Source organism: Ambystoma mexicanum, chromosome 3q (genome assembly GCF_040938575.1).
Source record: "Ambystoma mexicanum isolate Mex_15411 chromosome 3q, UKY_AmexF1_1, whole genome shotgun sequence".
NCBI classification, from domain to species: Eukaryota; Metazoa; Chordata; class Amphibia; order Caudata; family Ambystomatidae; genus Ambystoma; species Ambystoma mexicanum.
In genome coordinates this window covers 123,983,353-124,006,019 of record NC_090926.1, presented here as the reverse complement: position 1 = coordinate 124,006,019, position 22,667 = coordinate 123,983,353, and positions in this window count along the sequence as shown.

The following is a 22,667-nucleotide window of genomic DNA, read 5'->3' as shown; positions in this document are numbered from 1 at the left end:
TTTTTCCTGGGGTTTTTTATTGTGTATTTGGACCATTCCCACAGTTTACTCTTGACCGGGTCCCTTGACGGCTTTTGTGACATCGTTTGGCCCTCCTTCTCTTCAATGTCCAGGATTCTCATCCCTTCCACGCATGTGGTGATTCGCTGCTGATGCCCTTCCCAATCAAATAAAAGTCTAAAGGGAAAGGTCCATCTGTATTGTATCTCCCTCTTCCTCAAGCTCTGACCACCAGACCCATCATTCACCTTTTAGCCAAGGTGGTCTGTCCAAGGTCATGATAGAGCTCCAAGTCGAACCCATTATACGTAATCCCCCCAGATTTCTTTGCCGCTGCCAGCACTCTCTCCTTTTGCTCATAGTTATGTAGGGTGACCAACATACCCCTGGGCCTTGCTCCCGGTTCACCTCTCTCTGGGCCGACTCTATGCACCTGGTCTATTTTTAGTTTGGCACTATCTTCTAGGTCTATCAGTTCTGCAAACACCTTGTTGGCCATGGAACAAAAGTCCTTATCTACCACCTCTTCTGCCAGGCCTTTTATCCTTATGTTAGCTCACCTTGACCAGTTTTCAAGGTCTTCGCTTTGGCTCTCTATGTTTTGTGTGACGCTAGACAGGTGTTCCATCAGTTCATCAATTTTCTTTGTGTCATCAGATGTCTCCTGGAGAGCATTTTCAGTGGCATCTACTCTCCCTTCCAATGTATTCATATCCACATTGACCTCCTTAAGGGCCATAGAGAAGTTCTCTCTCATTTTGTCCATTTGCACCTGTATGGTGTTTGCTATTTTGTCCCCAAAGTCTTGAAAGCACAGTTTGAGGTCCTCTTGAGTGATCACTTGCTCGATTCCAATCTTCTCCTGTTGACCCTCCACCATTGATCTATCCGTGTCCCGCTCACCCTCCAGATGGGCTCCCCCATCTTTGCTCCACCGTTTTCAGATGGTGCCCTCTTGGGACTTTTTCACAGATTTTTGAGTGAGTTCTGGGCTTCTTTTCCTTTGTTTTTCGACTTCTTGCCTCTCGTTGTCCACTGGGCTATAGTTTTGGGTTTTTTGTGTAAATCGGTTCGATCCCTTCTCCTCCTGTGCTGCCTGGTAGTTTCTTGAGTGGCTGCTTTTTGCTGGGGGAGCGACTCCTCCTTTCCCTTCCCCCACACTGGTGGGCTTGAGATTTAGCTTTTGCTCAATGTAAGCTTGAGTTGATTCCAACTTGTGTAATCCCCTGTAACGAGGCTCTAGGTCCACTTAGGCCTCTCAGCCGCTGGCCCTTCGCCCTGGTCCCACTACAGGTGCCTCTTATCTTTGAATGGGGTGCTGATAATGTCAGGTGTGGCTGCCCGGGTACTTGGTAGTTCTCTTGCGTTATTTATTGCTTCTGGCAGTTTTTGTCCAGACCTCGGTCCAGTCGCCAGGTCTGGGGGGTGTGGCCCAGTTCTCCACTACTGGCCCCACCCTTCCCCTGCTTTTATCTTTGGGCTGGGGGGGCTCTGCAGAAGCTGTGACTAAAGACCCCCTTTTCTGGGCTTTCAGCAGCTGCAACTAATAGCCTACCCTGAATTGGTTTCCGTCCTCTTTACAGCTTCCAGATCACAGCCCCATGTAGCTGCAAGGCTTGGATGAGCCGCTGCCGTTCCTTGCACTGCCGGGGGGAGGGCCAACGACCCCTCCAGGTCTTCTATCCCCCAGTTCCATGCTCCAGCCCCCATGGCAGCGCTTACCTCCTTGCCCGATCCGGAGCCCACTACGCTTCACTGTCGTGGGGATCTGCAGAACGTCCCCCTCCTTCCTCGCAGTTCTGCAGTGCTCCACTGCGGCTCTCGATAGGGGATGGAGGGGGGATTGACAACTTTCCCAGGAGGGAAACTGCTTCCTCTCCTGCAAGCCTTCCGGGTGCGCTGCTACCAGCGGGCTCCCAATCCCCCACGGATTTCTTCCGCTATGTGACGGGCCACCTACACCGTTACCCCGGCACGGTGCCTCAGGGCTGTTGGGATCTCAAGATGATGTTGGGCAGAAGATCCCTCTTTCCGACCTCGTCCCTCGCCTGGGAGGATTATTTTTGCTATATTTTGCTAATTTAGGCTCCGCAGGGAAGGAGAGCTTTGCTTCATGTAGCTCTCCTCATGGCAGCCATCTTGGAATCCCGGAAGATATTCACTGTTACACTATCCGCGTCGCGTATGGCACTTCCTTCCCATGTCATGGTTTCATAGCAGTATAAGCCACTACTGGTGATGGTAGAAGGCACATTGCAACTCTTCCTGTCCATAGCTCCAATGTTTGCCATCAGGCGCGTTGTGATCTGTTGTTTGAATTCAGCAGTCTGATCCTGGATTCTAATCTGTTCTGGGGATTGCTTGCACCTGCAGTTCAGAAAGGGCTCTGAACCCTTGGCCAAGTCTCCTTTAAAACCTCTGATTGGAACTCAAGGCAGTTGAGGCACTACCTGCTACCTGCCAGCACCATGGGGCCATCTCCTCATAGAGCCTGAAACGGCTCTAACCCTCAGCCTGCCTGTGCATACTACCCATGGGTTACCCTCATGCTTTGCCTCTGAAAGGGTCCATATCATCCCAAATTGGTTAATGCATTGCGTAAGGATCTGGGCCGGCTAGATGGGTAAGGCTGCTGATGTGCCCCAGGATGTTATATCCGCTCCATAACCAAGCCCATGCCTTTAAATCTTAATTTCATTTTCAGAATAAAATGATCAACGTATTTCCTCTGAACTCCTCTCAACTATGACTGGTAAGTGAGAAGAACTTCAGGGAGTTGAAAAGAGTGCACCAGGCAGATGCCCCTATTTACCATTACCATTGAATGGATGGAGGGGGGCTTTGCCTATTCCATTCCATTGACAATGGATGAATGGATCTCACCATCTCCCGTTGATATGCCACGCATCTGACAGAACAAAAAGAGAGATTTCACCTTCTCCCATTGGCTGGACTGTATCTGGAGTCTTGCCAGCGCCTATGTGATTAGAACACGCCTTGTCTTTTTTTCTCTGTTTGATCAAAATATCAAAAAAACACACTACGCAGAGCCGGTAACACCACACATTACATTATTGGCATTGTGGGTTGTATGTATGAACGTATTGGGATTTCTAATAGTGCCAACGTATCTATAAAGCAAGCGAGCAGAGTACAACAAGTGGATACAGGAAGGGGAGCCAAGAATATGACTAAATCCTGAAGCCTAGAATAATAAGGGTGCAGTTGTAAGGGCATGGGTAGAGGCATACAGAGCCTGCAGCAGCCAAGTCCTCCCTTGCCTTCTCCTGCTATGAGAGACAAAGCAAAGGTGTCCCCATCAGTCTCCCCAGAAGGCCACAGGGGAGGGGAAGGGGCAAATCACTAAGCAGCCCATGCAACTTTTTCCTGCATTTTTCCAAACTGATATTTAACAGCATGAGAAAAGCAAGGGGTATGCAGCAAAATTGCACACTTTTAGTTATAGTCACTTACTTTCAACACGCTTAGGTTGGATATTTGCATTTGTCTATATCTATTTCCAGTCGCGTCCCCCAGAAACCTGGTACAAAATGGCATAAAGCAGCAGCAGCAGAGCGTTCCTATTTCTGGGAGGTCTGGAGAGGACTCCTGCAGTGCATGATAGCTAGCTTATCAGGGCCCAGTTACCACAGCCGTGAGCTAGTGCAAGGAATACACGGTGGGAGCTGCACAAGCACCACCCCCTTTCCATTCTCCTCCCTGATGACCTGGTCTTCTGGCTAGTGAAAGAATTGTAAGCTGATGTTGTATAGGTTGAAGGGTAGAGAAGCCCCATAGAAAAAAGGCTCCCATGGGTACTCCTCATGCAAGCTCCATAGCACCCCAGGATCCTGCTGCTCAGTAGTGACCCTCACAGACAAAGCCCCACAAGGACTCAGAAAAGAGCCAGAAAGAGGGGCCGCAGACTGCTGGGAAACAACAGGGCACTGTCTCCCCAGCAGACCTTCGCAGTCACGGCCAGTCCAAGGCATGCACGGTCTATGCGGTGGCCCAGGGCCACACTGTCAGGGAGGGGGGCACTCAGACACTAGTACCCAGTGCTGGAAATTGACATCATTTACTATGGAAATAACAACCCTTCCTCCCACACCCTTACACGGATTGTCAGTGGTGTGGGTGAAATTGAAGGGCAGAGCTAGGTGGCGAATAATGCAGTGCATTGAATGGAATGTCGGATGCTAGCTGCTTTGCATACAAACAAAGTGCATTTTGGGAACATAAGAATGACAGCCAATTTATCAAACATGCCTGTGATAGTCATTCAAGCATGCGTTCCTTCTGAGCATGTACTGCATAGTATTGTGCTCATTTAATTTAATCAGAAAACTCACCATAATAATAAAATGTGTGTAAAATACAACACAGAAATATGGCTTTGGACGGTTTTTATCATTTAGGATTGTGCTGCAAGGTAAGCAAGGTATGAAGCAAGGTATGGATGTTAGATGCAATGTATACATCGGTTGTATAGTCTTCTTCTGGCGCAAATCCTGCCTTCCTCCACTATTCCAGCTAATATTGATATTTAGGTGGACTGTGCTGATTCCATCTTCGAGGCCTGTTTCTCCAGTGAGTCCACAGTGTCACTCCCCAACCTGCTGTGACGCTCTAAAGACAAATACGTACCCCCCTCCCAGCAGGCAGTTGTGTGTGCCCCTTAATGAGTGCTTATCAGTTTCTTCTAGCAGAGATTTTAAAGCAGAACCGATATAGGAGATATAAACCTCATTATAAGGCTGTCAGACTGTTCACGCTGTTTTAGCCACCTGGCCTGGAATATCAGGTGGTGGAAAATGTTAGTTCCCTGAATGGGGACTCTGAAGCATTGGCAATGGGGGTCATTACGAGTTTGGAGGTAAGTAACTGTCCTTCCCGGCATGGAGCAAATACTGTGTCCGTGTAGCAAAGAGCCTGCTATTAGAGGGCCATTATGACTTCGCGTGCACAAGCTTTGCGCCATGCGCTAAAGACCCCAAAATCACCCTTAGCGGTGTCGAGGGAAGTGTAGATAGCACCACCGCCATCCATGCCTCCGCCATTAGCGGTCACCGCTAATTGCGGAACCGGAAGTAGCATCACCGCACAGGAATGGGAAAGAGCATGGCGGCCATCTTGAAAAACACAATCCATTGCCATCCTCTGCACCCAGGATCCACATCACCATCACACCTGTCCCAAAATAAAGCAGCAGCATATTAGAATGCCCAAGGCACTGAAAAAAGGAGCTGCGCGTCTGCGCAAGGAGCGCTTCTCCAAAGAAGAGCTCAACATGCTCGCGGACACCTTGGCAGAAAATGGGGATGTTGTGTTTTCAAATGACATGCGTCGACCTGCACTGTTGCGCAAAAAAGAGATCTGGGCAGAGGTGGCACGTAAAGTGAGTGCGGTTGGCACCACCCCACGCACGATGAAAGATGTCCGGAAGCGCTGGGATGACCTGCGCCTACGCGTCCGCAACATCACCGCAGCAAACTGTAGCCAGGGAATAGCAACAGGTGGCGGAGGGGGCTCACCAATAAAGATGACTCGCCGGGAGGAGACTTTTGCGAGCACCATCGGAATGGAGGCAATCGAAGGAGTGGGGGATATGGAGCGTGGAGCCCTGTCATCGGCAGATGCAGGTGGGTGTCCCAAATAAACCACTGTAATGCAAACCATGAAGATGCCCCCCCAAACTGACAGTGAAATGATACAAAGCAGGGGCTACCAGACACATGTACGCAACCCTGCCTACAGGCAGTGCACAGCACCATCTCGTCCACATGCATGATGCAACCCATACATGTGTCAGCCCAGACACATCCCTGCATGACCCACCCATAAGGCAAGCAACTCGTATGTCACTACTCCAACGGCAAATACCTGCCATCCCATAGAACTGCAGCTACCCCAATGCATGCCTGATGCACGTAAACCCATCACTAATGCACTCCCTCTCTTGGTCCCCCACAGGCACACAATATGACAGCAATGATCAGGACCCCACGGAGCAGCCTGCGACACCAGTCAAGAAGTCCAGGGGCATGGAGGGAGCAAACAGGCCCTCAACATCAAGGGGAAGAGTGAAACCAGGACTACCTCACAAGCCCAACACAACCCACAAACCTACAGCACCAATGTGCAATAGGCCCACCACCACAGCACCCACACCAGCCACCACCACACAGGAGCCAGTGGCTGAAGGCTCTGTATCCACTGCCAGCAGTACTATTGGAGAGGCAGCTGCCATGGCAGCCGTGTCAGATGATGAAGCACGTAGTCCGATACCCGGAACACCTACCGCTACAGGCCCCCTGTAGTCACCCCACCTCTCACCACCCAGCATACACAATGCCAGCAGCCATGAGCTGTCTGCTGTGGAGTCATGGCCAGGGAGCTCCAGCCCCACGGGGAGCACACATGAAGCACAAACCATGTTGCATGCAGCTTCCACATCCACCAGTGTCCGGGACAGGCAAGAGGGGATCACGGTAATCCAACAGCCCCAGGAGGAGCTGACAGGGCTGGTGACCCAGCACATCATTGAAAGTGGCCAGGCAAGGGAGGATTTCAGGGAATGTGCAGCGTCCCTCAAAGCTGCCATTGAGTCAACTTCTACAAACATATGCAACGAATTGGCGGCTGTGAGGCAGGTCCTCACCCGCATGGTAGAAGCCTTGGTGGCCCTGCGTCCCACACAGGTGGTTGAACAACCAGGCACCTCCTCAAATGCCAGCCCCACACAGACCAGCCCCCTGCGTAGGTCTGTGCGGAACTTGCGCAGGTCGGACAGGGGTCCACCCAATGCTGGCAGTGGACAAGGGGTGTAGGTGCAGCCTGTCATTCCAAACTCTTGAAGACTGATGGTGCATGCAAGTGCACACCATGTGTGGGGAAGTTGAAGGGGGAGGGCGAGAGGGTATGTGGGGAAGTTGAGGGGGGAGGTGGGAAAGGGTGTGTGGGGTGGAGGGCTTGTGCACAATCAATGTTCTATTTGTTTGAATACCTGTTGAGATATGAGAATTCACATGACCGGACATTGATTATTGTATATGTGTGCTTTATTGGTGTACAGTGTCCATGTCCCCGACACTACCAGTGCCCTGAGTCCCACCTCCAGGGCACATTCTGCATCCATGTGTGTTAGAAACATTGGTTAATCAAAGTCTGGCGCACGGCACGTCCCTCCTGTGCATCGCTACCTCCCTAATGTGCAGCCCCATCTCCTCCATCCTCATCCCCCTCGTCAGGTGGTTGCAGTTCAACGTCAGGGGACAGAGGCACATTCTGTCTAATGCACATATTGTGTAGCATGACACATGCCATGATGATCTTGCCAACCTTCTCATGCCTGTACAGGAGTGCCCCACCAGACCTGCTGAGGCAGAGAAATCATGCCTTTAAAATCCCAAATGTCCGCTCGATCACCACACGGGTACGTGTATGTGCACGATTGTAGTCCTCTTCGTGCCTGTTCTGCGGTTTCCGGACAGGGGTAAGGAGCCACGTCTTCAAGGGATAGCCAGCATTACCTGCATGTGTGCAACAATGGTTATGTCTAAGTGATTACACCAAATGTGACCTGTATCAATGACACAATAGCATGCATTCATTTCCTGTTTGCATCCACATATCCATGCACGAATAGAGCTACTCAAAGTAACTGCAATATGTGAATTCATATGATCGACAGGTGTGCGTGGCATCGTCTAGTGGGCGCAGGGGTGTCCTATTCCTTATGAGTGCTCATGCACTGTGGTTGCCCACTCCGGTTGTTCCAATGATCTAGGTGATGTGTAGTTGATTGTATGCTTTTTTCCTGTCACTGTTGAAGCCAGACTCTTGATGATCTGACTTTCCACACCTGATATAGCCATGCTGGTATGCTGGAGCTCTGTGGTGGTGTAGGAGTGAGATTCTGTATTTTGGCCTCCTTTGTACGCACTAATGGACACATGTCCATTTTGGTGATGTTATTCGGTCATTTGCATTGCCATACTAACTGCTTGTCGCTGCATTGTGTTGCAGGGGCTACGGTCTGATTATGTGCAGTGTACATGTTGATGGCTATGGAATGGTTGCAGCACTGCCTCATTTTCATAGTAGTGCAGCTTACGTCTTGCATTTAGGTGTCAGGTGTCAGGTCCAGTCTGGCCTGCTTTGGGGTTCGAGCATGGTCCATCCTCTCAGCTAATCTCAGCCAGGTGAAGTATGCATCTCCCCCCCCATCTCAGCCAGGTGAAGAATGCATCTCTCTCCCCCCCCATCTCAGCCAGGTGAAGTATGCATCTCCCCTCCTCCCCCATCTCAGCCAGGTGAAGTATGCATCTCTCCCCCCATCTCAGCCAGGTGAAGTATGCATCTCTCCCCCCATCTCAGCCAGGTGAAGTATGTATCCCTCCCCCCCAATCATCTCCCCACCTCACACTGCCATGAGCTTGACATGCAACTCACCGAGTAGCCAGGATCGTTGCCCTGCGTGTCGCTCCGTGTAGCGTGGTATTGTGGAGTTCCGCATGACCATTGAATCATGGGTTGCTCCGGGAAATCGGGCACAACAATGTGTGATGATCTTGTTTGAGTCACATACCATTTGCAAGTTGATGGAGTGGTATACCTTACGGTTGCGGTACACTACCTCCATGGCATGTGGGACCACCAATTCAACATGGGTGCAGTCGATGGCACCGATGGAACCTGGGAAGCCTGCCAGTGAATGAAAGCCAACTTTGGTGTTGGAGATCTCCTGGGCAGTCCGTGGTAGGAATATGTGGTCGCCTGTGTGCTGCAGGAGGGCATTGAGCACTTGGTTCAGCGTCCGTGAGAATAATGGTTGTGATATGCTATGCATCTGCCCTACTGTGTGCTGGTAGGTGCCTGTGTCCTGTCCAGGAAGTGGAGCACAGACACCACCTTCAGTAGAGGGGGGATTGCGGTACGGATGTCTATGAGGCTCACAATGTCGTTATGTATCATGTCCACAATGGTGGTGATGGTGTCCTGGTCCAGACGGTACAGGGTGTGGATCTGCTCAGGGGTTAGGCTGAATGGACTAGCTCTGATTCGAGAGATTGGCGGCTGCCTGTGTGGTGCAACTGCCTGCACTGGTGGTGCATACTGGGCCTGCCTCACCCTCCTTCTCCTCCTACGTCTTGGGATCATTTTGGTGTGTGACTGGGTGTGGGTAGAAGTGGGGTGTGCTCCTTTTGTGCTGACCCAGTCTACATTGCCTCCACCTGTGATGATTGTGTGCATCTGTGGCAGTTGGGAAAATTGCACATGGCCGTTTACGGGTGGTTCGCGATGCCGGTATTTCCTCCATGCCGGTAAGGTACTTTTCGGCCTTAGTAGGCCGTTATTTGCATATCCGCCTGACTTGTGTTTAGCTCATGTTTACGCCATGCCGCTATTGCCGGCATGTAGGGTTGCGTGCCCGCGCCAGATGCCACTGATAGCGGGTTGGCGGGTCGTAATGGACCGGAGCGGTAAGCGATGCCGGTAATCCTTTACCGGCATTGTTTTTCCCTTACCTCCAACCTCGTAATGACCCCCAATGGCGCTAACATGCCAGTGCTTCCTGACAACTCTGCTTTCCAGGGCCGTTGCGCCCGGCAGATCAGATCTGGCAGTGCACACAGGCCCAGGAAAGCAGAGTTGTAGTCTGCCGGTCCGGAAAGTGTGCCAGTACGTTGCTACCGGCACCCTTATTTCCAGACCAGCAGACTTATAACGAAGCCCAGAGAGATTGAGAGACTTGTTGGGAGTTTTAATGTATTTAATACACTTTAATACACTTTCGACTCCATGGGCCTCATTACGAGGTGGGCGGTAAGGGGTTAACGGTGCCGGTAAAGGCGCCCGAGCCGTTAACCCCTTACCGCCCTATTACGAGGTCCACTCGCGGGACCCTCTCTGGACGCCTGGTTCTACCAGACATCCTTAGCGGGTCCCACGAGTGGCCCAGCATGCTAACAACGGGCCCGTCATTAAAGGGAATCCCGTCATTTAGCATTATTCTTTTTTTTCCCATGCTGCGGGCGCTGAATCAACATTTCCATCGAAATTACGATGGATTGCAATGACTGTGTTGCGATTTCATAGCGAATCCTTACCATCGGACACGTGGGAGGTAATACTAACACCTTTCGCCAAAAGATGGCTTCTACCTGTTGCCATATGTTGAGATCAAGATTGATCATTGTTTCGGCTCCATAGGCTAGGATTGCTACCACTTTTTGACGGAAAAATGTTACCACTGGTTTCAGTCAACACTGGAATTAGTGTCCGTTTCTTGTTGGGACTTCCTGAAAATTCTCGGGACAGAAAAGAAAAGTGGTAATTTCCGATGTGGGCAGGTGATTTTATCCAAGACTCCCCGTCCCCTTCCAAACCGGCCGGCACTCTTCTGACAGTGTTTTCCTGAAGCTGACAGTGCCGGCGTGCTGCTCTCTTCAGCTGCCGAGAAGGAGATCTAAGCTGCATTGCCATAATGTGCAAACATAATAACATAAAAACGCCAATTTAATTGATTTTATTGCGCAGTTAAGTTCACTGAATGTTTCCTGTGGAGTCTTATTGTTTTCTTATGACTTTTTTATTAGAAGTCTCGCGTGCTTGAGACTCCAATGAGGAAATATCTGTCATTTACAGCCGCTTCATTTAAATGCAATTTCTGTTTTAACTTTTATTATGAATAACGTTCACTGCAGTTTTGTATACACCAAGGAGACACTTTTTTTCTATTGAACAAACCATAACCCTCATTCTGAAGATATAATCTCGTTTCAGAGAACCATCGTCTGTGTTGAAGGGGGGGAGGGGATGGGCAGGAAGGAGATGGGTAGATACCTATTGCTATTCAACTAGCCCCTATCCCTTCTGCCTCACCATTTCTCCACTACGACCGTTCCTTCCTGTAACTAGCACCTAGTTGCCCATGGGCTTTGCACGCTGCTATAAATGCATACATAAATAAATAAATAAACACTGATGTTCGGCCCATTGGATCGAGTTCAAGAATAATAGGGGGTGGGCAGTGGTTCAGTTAAGTCCCTTTTGGGTGTTTTTGAGTCCTGAAAACTTCCTCACCCAGCCAAACATCTAAAATCTAGGTTCCGGGATGACATTAACCCACAGCGACTGACCTCCTGTTATGGAGCCCATGATGATTGTATTTTTTTTAAACATTTTTTTGTTTATGTGCTTTTGTCTACAATTTGTGACCTTTTACACTGTGAACAATTCATCTAATACAAGTCATACATTTTACAAAATTATAAAATACATTAAAAGGAAATACATTATCCTATTAAAAATTCATAATTCTATCCTGAGTAAAACTAATGATATACATATAAACCTTAAAATGTATTGGAGTTTATCACCTAAAAAGAAATTAAACATTCCATTATCTTTCGAGAGACAGCTTTTTGGCCACCAGTGACCATATGTGGAAGGCTGCCGCAGAAATCACCAGTGACTCGGCACAGAAGACTTCACTCCAGAATTGGTCCAAAGTGTGGACGGCAAATTTACTGAAAGCTTTCTCATACTCCTTAATAAGGATGTCACATTGTGTTAAAATGTGAGGTGACGTTTCTACCCTTTTGGAGCATAGTCTGCATAATCTATCTCCCATAAACCCACCCAGGCCCCTTTGTTAAATCAGGGCAAATTGTTTGCGGGAACACAGGATGAAACGGACGTGAGGGGCACAGAACTTTCTAAGAGGGATTTAACATTTAACCCATGACGCAGCAATTCCAATATCAAGAATAGAGGATAATACGTGGCTGAATTTGGATTTTTCCCTGATTTCACAAAGGCAGAGTTTCTGTCGAAACACGTGTTATTATAGAGGGCCAACTGAATCACATGATTACCCCTCAATAATAACATTTTAGCTGGTTTCAACCACATTTCGGCATCAATTAGACTTTTTGTAACGCATGTACACGTGTGAAGGAATGCTATACTAAATTGTGTTATGTGGAGTAGAGGAACTCACGTCTCCCTTTATGTCTTCACATACATGCAACATTTTCAGGAGATTTCAAGAATACATAGGGCGCAGAGGCCAAAAAGTGGATGTCCCCAAATAAGTTCCTCATACTGTCTCACAATTATATTTAAATGTTCGCCTTATGTCTCCTGAGTCACTCCCTCCATTTTACAAATCCAATTGCTAGTCTTCCGTTTTTTCCACATACTTGATAAATGAAGTCAGGAGAATTCCACTTGTCTTTTTTTATCTAATGATAATGATGTGTTTTTTATATAGCTCTTTCGCCAAAGCACCTAACATGGAACAAATTTACATACAATGTCACTCAGTCGAAGTTGTTACTTATTTATCGACCTCAGAAGGATGAAAGGCTGAGTTGGCCTTGCTGGCAATCGAACCTGAGACCGGCAGATCACACATAGATCGCAGCAGTGAGTGATCAACCCACTGAGATTTCTTGCTGGCAATTGACTTTCAAGTTTTTTGTCATGGAACTCATTTACTTCCAGAATTTTAAGCATGGACGTTTTTTGACTTCAACAAAGACGGAATTGCTTCCCCATTTTTGGTTTTGGAATTTTATAATTATTTTCAGTAAATTTTAACTGAAGCACTGACTGAGAGTTGAGGAGAAAGCTAGGCAATTCTGGTTCAGCGAGTGCCAGTAATTCTGGCTGGGGGGCCCTTCAAGACCATGAGTGGTTCATGGCCCTGCGTTTTGTGTTTGCCAAAGGCATCCAGAAGCAAATGGGCTTTTAGCCCATGCAGAATCCTAGAAAGCTACCTTTAGATTGCAGGTTTAGGGGAGGGATTTGGATGAAGGTTACAGTCATTTAAGAGTATCATTACTTTTTGCACCGGATAGACTTAAGTATGCGTATCATCAAGAGAGTTGTACGATGGTCTGGACCAAGCTTGCCATGACATCAGTTCAAGTAGGGTAAATGGATCCTGATGGCTTATGCAGAAGGCAAGACAAGCTGGGTAGCTTAGGTGCAGTCCCCACATGGACAGCTGCAGTGAGAGTGAACATCATGAGACTTGATCCATTAGAGCTTGTGGACCTATGACTGAGGGTTGTGGGGGAGCCACCCCCTTTGAGGCTAGGGAGATGAGACTGCTCCGCAAGACCCTGCCTAGGGGTCTGGGCAAGTGGGACCTCACTGGGAGTGAGTCCCCCTTTGGGAACAAGGACTCCCATTCCCAAAGGGAACTTCCTATGCAGGACACTTTATCTGCATTAATGTGTCCTCCATCTGTTCGGCTGCGGGTAATGTGGAAACCAACACTTTATCTGAAAATAAAGGAGCTATCACTTTAAGAATAAATGGCTATGAAAACTGCACGAGTAGGCCCAAACCGAGGAGAGAGAGCGGTACGCAGGGGAAGACCCCTGATGTCAGAACGCTAAGGAGAGACAGAGCTGAGTGCAGCCGTGGAGCCCGCAGTATTCTGAGAAGCTGGCGAAGCAATTCAGAGACACCGTAGGCCCAGCGTAGTAGACAGCGGGAGAACCATTGTCCAGACGGAATCAGAGGAACCGTCTGAAGAGGTGGTGTGACCAAAGAAGTACCATGGTAGGCCTGGAGCACTCCTAACTACGCCGAAACCTGGATGATAAGAAGCAAGGAAAGCTTCCACCTGCCGCAGTTCGTGGGAATGCAGCGAGCTATAGAGAAACTGAGACCGGAGTAACTGAGAAACTGAGAAGCAAAAGGGAAGAGAGGACATTGACCTATTCGAGCTTCAGCCAACTCCTGTAATGTGACCCCAGGCTGATGCAGATACAGGGGAATGCTGGATGAGTGGGTGGCCGCAGGGAGGACGAATAATTAAGCATGATTGTGATACATGTATTAGGGAGAATGGGTGAGCAGAAATAGATATCTGAGGAGGTATTCAAAAGCCTAAAGTAGGAAAAAAGTTGTAAAGTATTAAGAAAGTCAAAATATCTATCATGGGGAAGAGAGAGAAAACCCTAAGAGATACAATTGTTGAAGAGCGGGAGACCCCTGTAAGAGAAGTTGTGTCAGGAAAAGGTTGTGAAGCGTTGAGAAAGTGGAACCAAGGAAACAACTATCATTTGGAAGAGAGAGAAAACCCCAAGAAGTGATTTCAAGAGAGACAATTGTTAAAGAGTGGGGAGATCCCGGTGAGAAAACTTGTGAAACGTATTGTGAGTTAGGAGTACCAAGTGAAGAATACCACGAAAGAAGGAACTTGCTAAAGACATCTCAGAGGTGGGGAACTTTCAAAACTAATAAGTCAGAGGAACAACCCATAGCGAAAGGAAAGTGTTTAAGAGACTATATTCAAAACAACAATATTAAGGGTCTTTTGCTCAGTCAGGAAAATACAACCCACCAACAGTTGAGAAGAGCTGCAGGAGCTCATGAAAAAGACATTTCAGTGCCAGAGGAGATCATCATAAGGAGTATTTTTGTGATATAAGAGACATTTAGACAGTATCAACTTGTATGAAATCAGAAGACCCTGGGAGAAGATGCAAGACACAAAGGCAAAGGGGAGGCCACCAGATGAAAGACATTCTTTTGGGCCCAGTTTAGTTAGTATTAGGGTTAGGTTTGGACTGAGGACATTTTTGATTTCCGGCTACCTGGTGACAGAAGAGCACCTTTAATGTAGTTAAGTAGGGTATTCCCTTATAGCAATAGGCCAAGATAGGCATTTTTTATTATTTAAAATAAAGCACTTAAACATGTCTGTGTTGTGTTTGACTCCTTCTTCCGACCCACCAGAGTAGGTATATCTTGGGGATCATGATTGGCAGCTTGGTACTCTTAAGCTTTGGGGTATGCTCGTTGGACGTCTACTTATCAGAGCATACTTGCCTAGAAGACATTAACTTCACTGAAGTACTTCCAGGTTGATATGAAAATAAGGGATGCTATTGCCTCCTGTTGGAGCTTCACAGCACAGCACTACCTGCCGCTGATTTGGAACCTCCCTGCTTCCAGCGAACTCTGCAGAGCATTTTGATGATGCTGAATCTGCACAGTGGGCGTGGGTGCGAGAGGAAGAAGGCTCCACAAATGTTTCTGCATTACTTTAGGGGAAGTTCAGAAAGCTGTATCTGGCTGGAGTCTCCCAGTCAATTTGATACACTCTTTAACAGGAAAGATTCCAGGCCCAAACTTCAACCCATTTGTGAGATTTCCTTTTATGAGACTTGTGAGAAACCTGAAGGTGTCTCCCTGACTAATCCCCGGGGATCTGGCATCCAGGTGGCCAGGACACGGCCATCGCTATTGGATCCAGTTTCTGGGGGTGGACCCGTGAGGGAGGATCACCTGGATGGAGGGTCCTCAGAGAGTGGAAGTGGGCGGTATCCCCCTTCTTCCAATACCTTTTCCCCATCCTGTTATATAGGAAGCTCAGAAACTCTACCCTCCCCCTTTCTGACACAAACACTTTGGCACATCACGAAAGGCGACGGAAAAACACCAATGCCGTTTACCTAACATGTCCCAACACAGGGGTCAGGCAAAGTCAGGCAATTGACCAGGATTACACACACCTGACAGCCTTTCCATTCCCCACAGGGATAAAAGGTGGAGCACGAAAGCACAATACAAGCAAGGCAGGCCGCACAATGAGACAGCTATCCAGGCACAGCAGTTCAAGAGGAGGAGAAAGGCGTCGAGAACCGAAAGGCTGAAAAGCAGAGAAACGCCCTTGACCTTTCCGGCCCATACTTGCGAGACCTCTGTGAAAGGAATCGTAAGACTGCGAACAATAGCTCAAGTATGTTGCAGCAGATGTCAACGGTACACGGAGCGTGCCTACGCTGATAAGCAGGACCGAGGGAGACGCCTGTGGTACGCTACAGTGGTACCGGCCTTGACTCCAGATACAAGGAAAGCCAAGCGGGTCATCACAGTCGGTGAGTCAAGGGGAGAACTGATAAGAAACCGGACTGTGTTGAATGAAAGTCACAAAGTGGCACATTGAGGAAAGTTCAAAGAACTGTCAATTGTTAGAACTGTAAAATTGTTAAGGGAAGACAAGCTGCAGAGGGGATCGGCACCCCGTGGGTGCTCACTCAAGAGATTCTGGTTGAAACTACAAATACCAGAAGGCAGTAGGAGAGCCACCAAGAAAGGTCAAAGTGGTCATAAAGGTGTCTAGAAAAATCCCCTTACAGTCGAAAGTCTTTGACCAAAAAACCTGTGAGAATGCAAGGGAACTGAATCCCGCATTAAGAGAAAGCAAAAGGAAATGTGAAGTGGCAAGAGTAAACCCGATGGAGGGATGCCAATGTAGAGGGGCCAAGTCTACAGTCCCAAGAAACAGTGTGTTAACAAAAGTGAAACCGGCAGAGTGATGTCCATGAGGCACTGTCTAAAAAGACATTACGATTTGTAAATGCTAAGGAGAAAATATGTTTGCAAAAGCCAAAGTGAACCCGACGGAGGGAGGCAAACAATCGAGAAGGGTCTGCGCCCGGAAGAGGGGGACCCAGGGGTGAAGGTATCACCCAACGTACATTTAAAAGGAACATTTTGTTTGTTATTTTGGTCCTCGGAGGCAAGAGACATTTTGTAAAAAAGAGACTTAACCGCCAACGGCCTTGATACCTGAAGCGGAACTGTCATCTCGTGCTGGGAAAGCTCGAACGTATGCTGTGCTCTGTAGTCCCATCTTGTCCCGTGCTCAAAATGTGGGGAATGGAGACCCCGATTTCCACATCCTGACTTATCATTTGTGAACACTTCTTTCTTTCTTGTCAATCCTATCCCACACTCTTTTTGGTATTTAGTTGTAAGGGTTGGCAAAAGTTTTTTTAGTATAGGCCCTTTTATTTTGACAAGACGCCACTAGGACTGCCTTATTTTGATTTGCTGGTCGTAGCTTGCTTCCATCTTAGATTTAGGTTTAGATTAGGCATTTTTATACCCTAACTATACAGTTTAATAAACACCCTTGAACTGTGATCACTTGTGTCTGTCTTTTCTTGATACCATTCCTTCCTTACAGTCTGCAACAAGTCAATTTCCTAAATTCTGTATTTCAGCAGTTGTTAAATTTCCTAAATTCTGTATTTCAGCTGTTGTATTGCTCCTTTACCTCACCCTGTTCACAATGTGTTCCGCTGTAAAACGTACCTTTCTGTTAACACCCTCTTCTTTTCCTTTGCGCTTGTTTTTTTAACTTAAAATGGTGATAATACCCCAAATCCTCGATGTTTGCCTGCTCCCCTGGGGAAAGTACACCTATTGAGGAATGTCTCAATAGGTATACTTCTCCACCCTTTCCCTTCACTCTCTGGCCTGCCTCCCTTGGCCCTCCTTCTACCCTTAACTGCGAGGCTAAGAACCTCTGCGTTATCTTTGACTCCACACTTTCCTTCTCCACACACATCTCTGACGTCTCCAAAAAGTCAAACTTTTTACTGAACCTCCTTAGAGGCACTCTGCCTTTCCTCTACTTCCCTCAAAAGCTCACTGTCTCCCAAGCTCTGGTTTGCTCTAGGCTGGATTACTGTAACAGCCGCTTTCTAAATCTACCTGCCTCCACTCTCCATCCTATACAACTAATCCAAAACAGGACTGCAAGACTTGTCCTTGGCCTGAAGCCCTGGTATTGTATCTCTCCAGCTCTGAAATCCCTTCATTGGCTCCCAATGGACGCATGGATTACATTTAAAACCTTCTGCATTGTCCACAAGGCTTTCTGGGGCCTGGGTCCAAAATACCTTCAACTATCCCTCTGTAAATACTTCCCCTTTGCGCCTCTACTTTCAACACCCTCAGGGTCAGTCGTTTTTCAAAGAAACGAGCTGGGGGTAGATCTCTGTCTTCGGCTGGGGCCTCCCTTTGGAAGAGCCTCCCGGCCACCTTGAAATTTGAGGAGAACCATCTGCGGTTCAGGAATCACCTCAAGACCTTCCTCTTCACCTCTGCTTTTGCCCCTCTTCTCCTCTGCTGATCTGTTTCCTCTCTTGGCACTGTGCACCTGGCCACCCTCTGTCATTCGGGCTCAGGTACCTGCTCACCCTGCCACCCTCCTGCACTGCCTGCGGGCCACCCCTTGCACTGGGGGTCTGTATTTGTACCCATACAGTCCCCCTCCCACCTTTTTTCTGCACTTATCAGATATACCCTATCTGACTAATCTATCACTTGCCACTTGCTGGCTGCACTACCACTGTTTAGCGCCTTTATTTATTTAGTTATTTTATTTATTATTTATTCTGTTCTCTCCTCTGTTTCGCACATTCCACTTCTCCTCCTTCCATACATTTTCCCCCTTTTCCCTTTTCCAGGCACTTGCGCGTTCTTGATGTCACTGGGCCTAGTAAGATCGCTGTTTTTGTCCTCCCTTGTTCCCCTCCCTTTGCATGGTCGAGCTCTGAAACACTTGTGTACAAGCGCAATATAAATAAAATATCATTTAATTTCATTTCACATACTACCCCTCTTGCACACTCTCTCTAAACCTTGCTCCACCCAACCATTCTTGCTACCCCCCATACCATCTGTGGACCATTCTCATCTGTAATAGGCTCAAGGTTGTGATTTGACTATCCTTGAGGCTGCAATCTGACTTCCTTATCCGATTGTGACGGTGATGCGAGAACAAGCAGGGGCAAACCCTTCCTGACGCCACTGCACCCACCGAAAGATGACAAAGGAGGGGGCACAAAGGGCCCCAGGGGGGATCGTCCCCAAATCAAGAGGGAACATCTAATAGGCAGGAAAACCCTCAACGCGTAGGCAGCAGGCAGAAGCAGGCTGTAGCTGAAGATGGCAGGACGGAGTACAGTTATGTAGCAGGGAAACGGAGAAGACTAGGACACGGAACAGAGAAGGGAGGCAAAGGGAAGCAGCAGACAGGAAAGCAGGAGTGTATGAGGGGAGCAAAATAGTGTCAGAACAAGAGAGCGAGATCCCTGGACAAACGACAACAGAGCGTCTTACCTCTGAGGAGGGTTTGCGACACACTGTGTGAACAGGAGCTGACTGTAATGAAGCGGCATCTTCTGGAAGCGTCAGAAGAATAAGAAAGAAAAGACCAGGGGGGTAATTCATAGAATCCAGCGCACAAGTGGCACACGCGGCTGGCGCACAGTATGCGCGTGCGACAGTCTGCGCCAGTCGTGTGCGCAAAAAATCCAATTCCCGCAAACAGCGTATTCATGGATTTTAACATCCATTACCAGCCGTGGCGCAGAGTGGCACAGCGACCCTGCAGCAGCGCCAGTTACGGCCCCAACCCCTCCCCGTGCGCTATGTACAGCACATAAATCCCGTACATGGCGCACAGGCCTGTGGACCAGCATACAGGCCCGCAACCACGAAAACCCCTGTAAAACTCCCCGCGCACCCCTCCGAATACATGTATTTTGGGGGTGCGCGGGGAGTTTCACACGCGATTGGGCCTGTGCGAGCGGGGTACGCGTATTACTAGGGTTCGCTGGGAGTTTCACACGCGATTGGCCCTGTGCGAGCAGGGTACGTGTATTACTGGGGTTTGCGGGGAGTTTCACATGCGGTTGGCCCTGTGCGAGCGGGGTACATGTATTACTGGGGTTCGCGGGGAGTTTCACACGCGATTGGCTCTGTGCGAGTGGGGTACGTGTATTTCGGGGGTGCGCGGGGAGTTTCACACGCGATTGGCCCTGTGCGAGCGGGGTACTTGTATTACTGGGGTTCGTGGGGAGTTTCACACGGGATTGGCCCTGTGCGAGCGGGGTACGTGTATTACTGGGGTTTGCGGGGAGTTTCACATGCGGTTGGCCCTGTGCGAGCGGGGTACATGTATTACGGGGTTCGCGGGGAGTTTCACACGCGATTGGCTCTGTGCGAGTGGGGTACGTGTATTTCGGGGGTGCGCGGGGAGTTTCACACGCGATTGGCCCTGTGCGAGCGGGGTACTTGTATTACTGGGGTTCGTGGGGAGTTTCACACGGGATTGGCCCTGTGCGAGCGGGGTACGTGTATTACTGGGATTCGCGGGGAGTTTCACACGCGATTGGCCCTGTGCGAGCGGGGTATGTGTATTTTGGGGGTGCACAGGAAGTTTCACACGCGATTGGCCCTGTGCGAGCGAGGTACGTGTATTACAGGGGTTTGCGGGGAGTTTCGCATGCGATTGGCCCTGTGCGAGCGGGGTACATGTATTACTGGGGTTCGCGGGGAGTTTCACACGCGATTGGCTCTGTGCGAGTGGGGTATGTGTATTTCGGGGGTGCGTGTGGAGTTTCACACGCGATTGGCCCTGTGCGAGCGGGGTACGTGTATTACTGGGGTTCGCGGGGAGTTTCACACGGGATTGGCCCTATGCGAGCGGGGTACGTGTATTACTGGGATTCGCGGGGAGTTTCACACGCGATTGGCCCTGTGCGAGCGGGATACGTGTATTACTGGGGTTCGTGGGGAGTTTCACACACGATTGGCCCTGTGCGAGAAGGGTACATGTATTACGGGGGTTTGCGGGAAGTTTCACATGCGAATGGCCCTGTGCGAGCGGGGTACGTGTATTTCGGGGGTTCGTGGGGAGTTTCACACGCGATTTCGCTGTCAGAGCGGGGTACGTGTATCCAGTGGGGTGCGCGGGGAGTCCCACACGTGAATTGGACGTGTGGGTCCTCCCAGGTGTGCCCTCTACCCCCTCCATGGCCCCTGCAGGTAGCCCACACCACAGGGGACTACCCAGCACCCCTGGTCATGTCCCGCACGCAGCCCATCCACAGTGGGCATGCCCCCTAGCCAGCCCACATGTCACCTTGCACTAGTGATCACCAACTCATATCCCCCAGCACCTCCACCCCCCAGCAGTGAGGGGCAGCTGCCAGCAGGCCCCGACTCATGTCCCCCAGCACCACCACCCACCCAGCATTGACGGGCACCTGCCAGCAGGCCCCGACTCATGTCCCCCAGCACCTGCACCCCCCAGCAGTGAGGCTCAGGCCCTGACTCATGTCCCCCAACAACCCCACCCCCCAGCAGTGAGGCTCAGGCCCTGACTCATGTCCCCCAGCACCCCCACCCCCAGCAGTGACGCTCAGGCCCTGACTCATGTCCCCCAGCACCCCCACCCCCCTAGCAGTGAGGTTCAGGCCCCGACTCATGTCCCCCAGCACCCCCACCCACCCAGCAATTGACGGACACCTGCCAGCAGGCCCCGACTCATGTCCCCCAGCACCCCCACCCACCCAGCATTGACGGGCACCTGCCAGCAGGCCCCGACTCATGTCCCCCAGCACCCTCACCCACCCAGCATTGACGGGCACCTGCCAGCAGGCCCCGACTCATGTCCCCCAGAACCCCCAGCCCCCAGCAGTGAGGCTCAGGCCCCGACTCATGTCCCCCAGCAGCCCCACCCACCCAGCATTGACGGGCACCTGCCAGCAGGCACTGACTTATGTCCCCCAGCACCCCCACCCCCCAGCAGTGAGGCTCAGGCCCCGACTCATGTCCCCCAGCAGCGCCACCCACCCAGCATTGACAGGCACCTGCCAGCAGGCCCCGACTCATGTCCCCCAGCACCCCACCCACCCAGCATTGACGGGCACCTGCCAGCAGGCCCCGACTCATGTTTCCCAGCACCCCCACCCACCCAGCATTGACGGGCACTGGCCAGCAGGCCCCGACTTATGTCCCCCAGCACCCCTACCCCCCAGCAGTGAGGCTCAGGCCCCGACTCATGTCCCCCAGCACCCCCACCCACCAAGCATTGACTGGCACCTGCCAGCAGGCCCCGACTCATGTCCCCCCAACACGTCATCATGATCCACAATCATGGGCCTCATGGCCACCCAAATCCCACCGCACGCCACCCCTGTGCAAAGACCCAGCCAAGTATCCCATCCACCCCACATTGAAATGCCCATTACATGATACAACCCAAATGGCAAGAATGTACATCAACACATGTCTGTCACAGACACACAATGGGTGCTGGTGATTGTGAAAACCTACACCGTGACATGCATGAAACCAATGAGAGAATACCACACATCAAAGTAATAAACCAAAATGTATGAAAAACATGAAGTCTGAATCCAAATAAATCGAAATGGAAATGTGTCCAAAGTCTCTGTACACCAAATCAAATCCAAAGGAAACGGAAACAGTAAAATCCATTGTTCCATTGTGAGAAAAATAATAATAGATACATCCACTGTTCAACTATGTACAAAGAAGTAATCCAGGGTCCATGAGCCCAACAAATGAAATGAAACCTAGCAAAAAAACGACCTAATAAAGAACTATATACAAAAATGCGGGGCATAGTCCAAGCGCCCCAAATGAATGACAAAGATAAAGGAAACCTAAAACTACAAACTATATACAATGGCGGCGGGCTAGTCCGACGGCTCACTTCCCGATTTCCCGGGCCAGGGCATCATCGAACTCCTGCTGAATGTCCTGGAGGCGGTCCTCTTCCATGGCCCCGCGGGTTCGCAGGGATGATGCCATGTTGGACTCCAACTCCCTGCGAATGGCCTTGTGGCACTTGGCCCGCCTCAGTGACCTCCGCATGGAGTTCTCCACCCTCACCATTGTGAGCCGTGCCTCTTCTGCCCGCCGCCGCTCCGCATCTATACGCCGGCCCAACCGCAGCCACACAGAAGACACACCCATTCCAGGATTCTCCTGCCCTCTGGCCGATGCCTGCCCCTCTGATGTCGATGGCC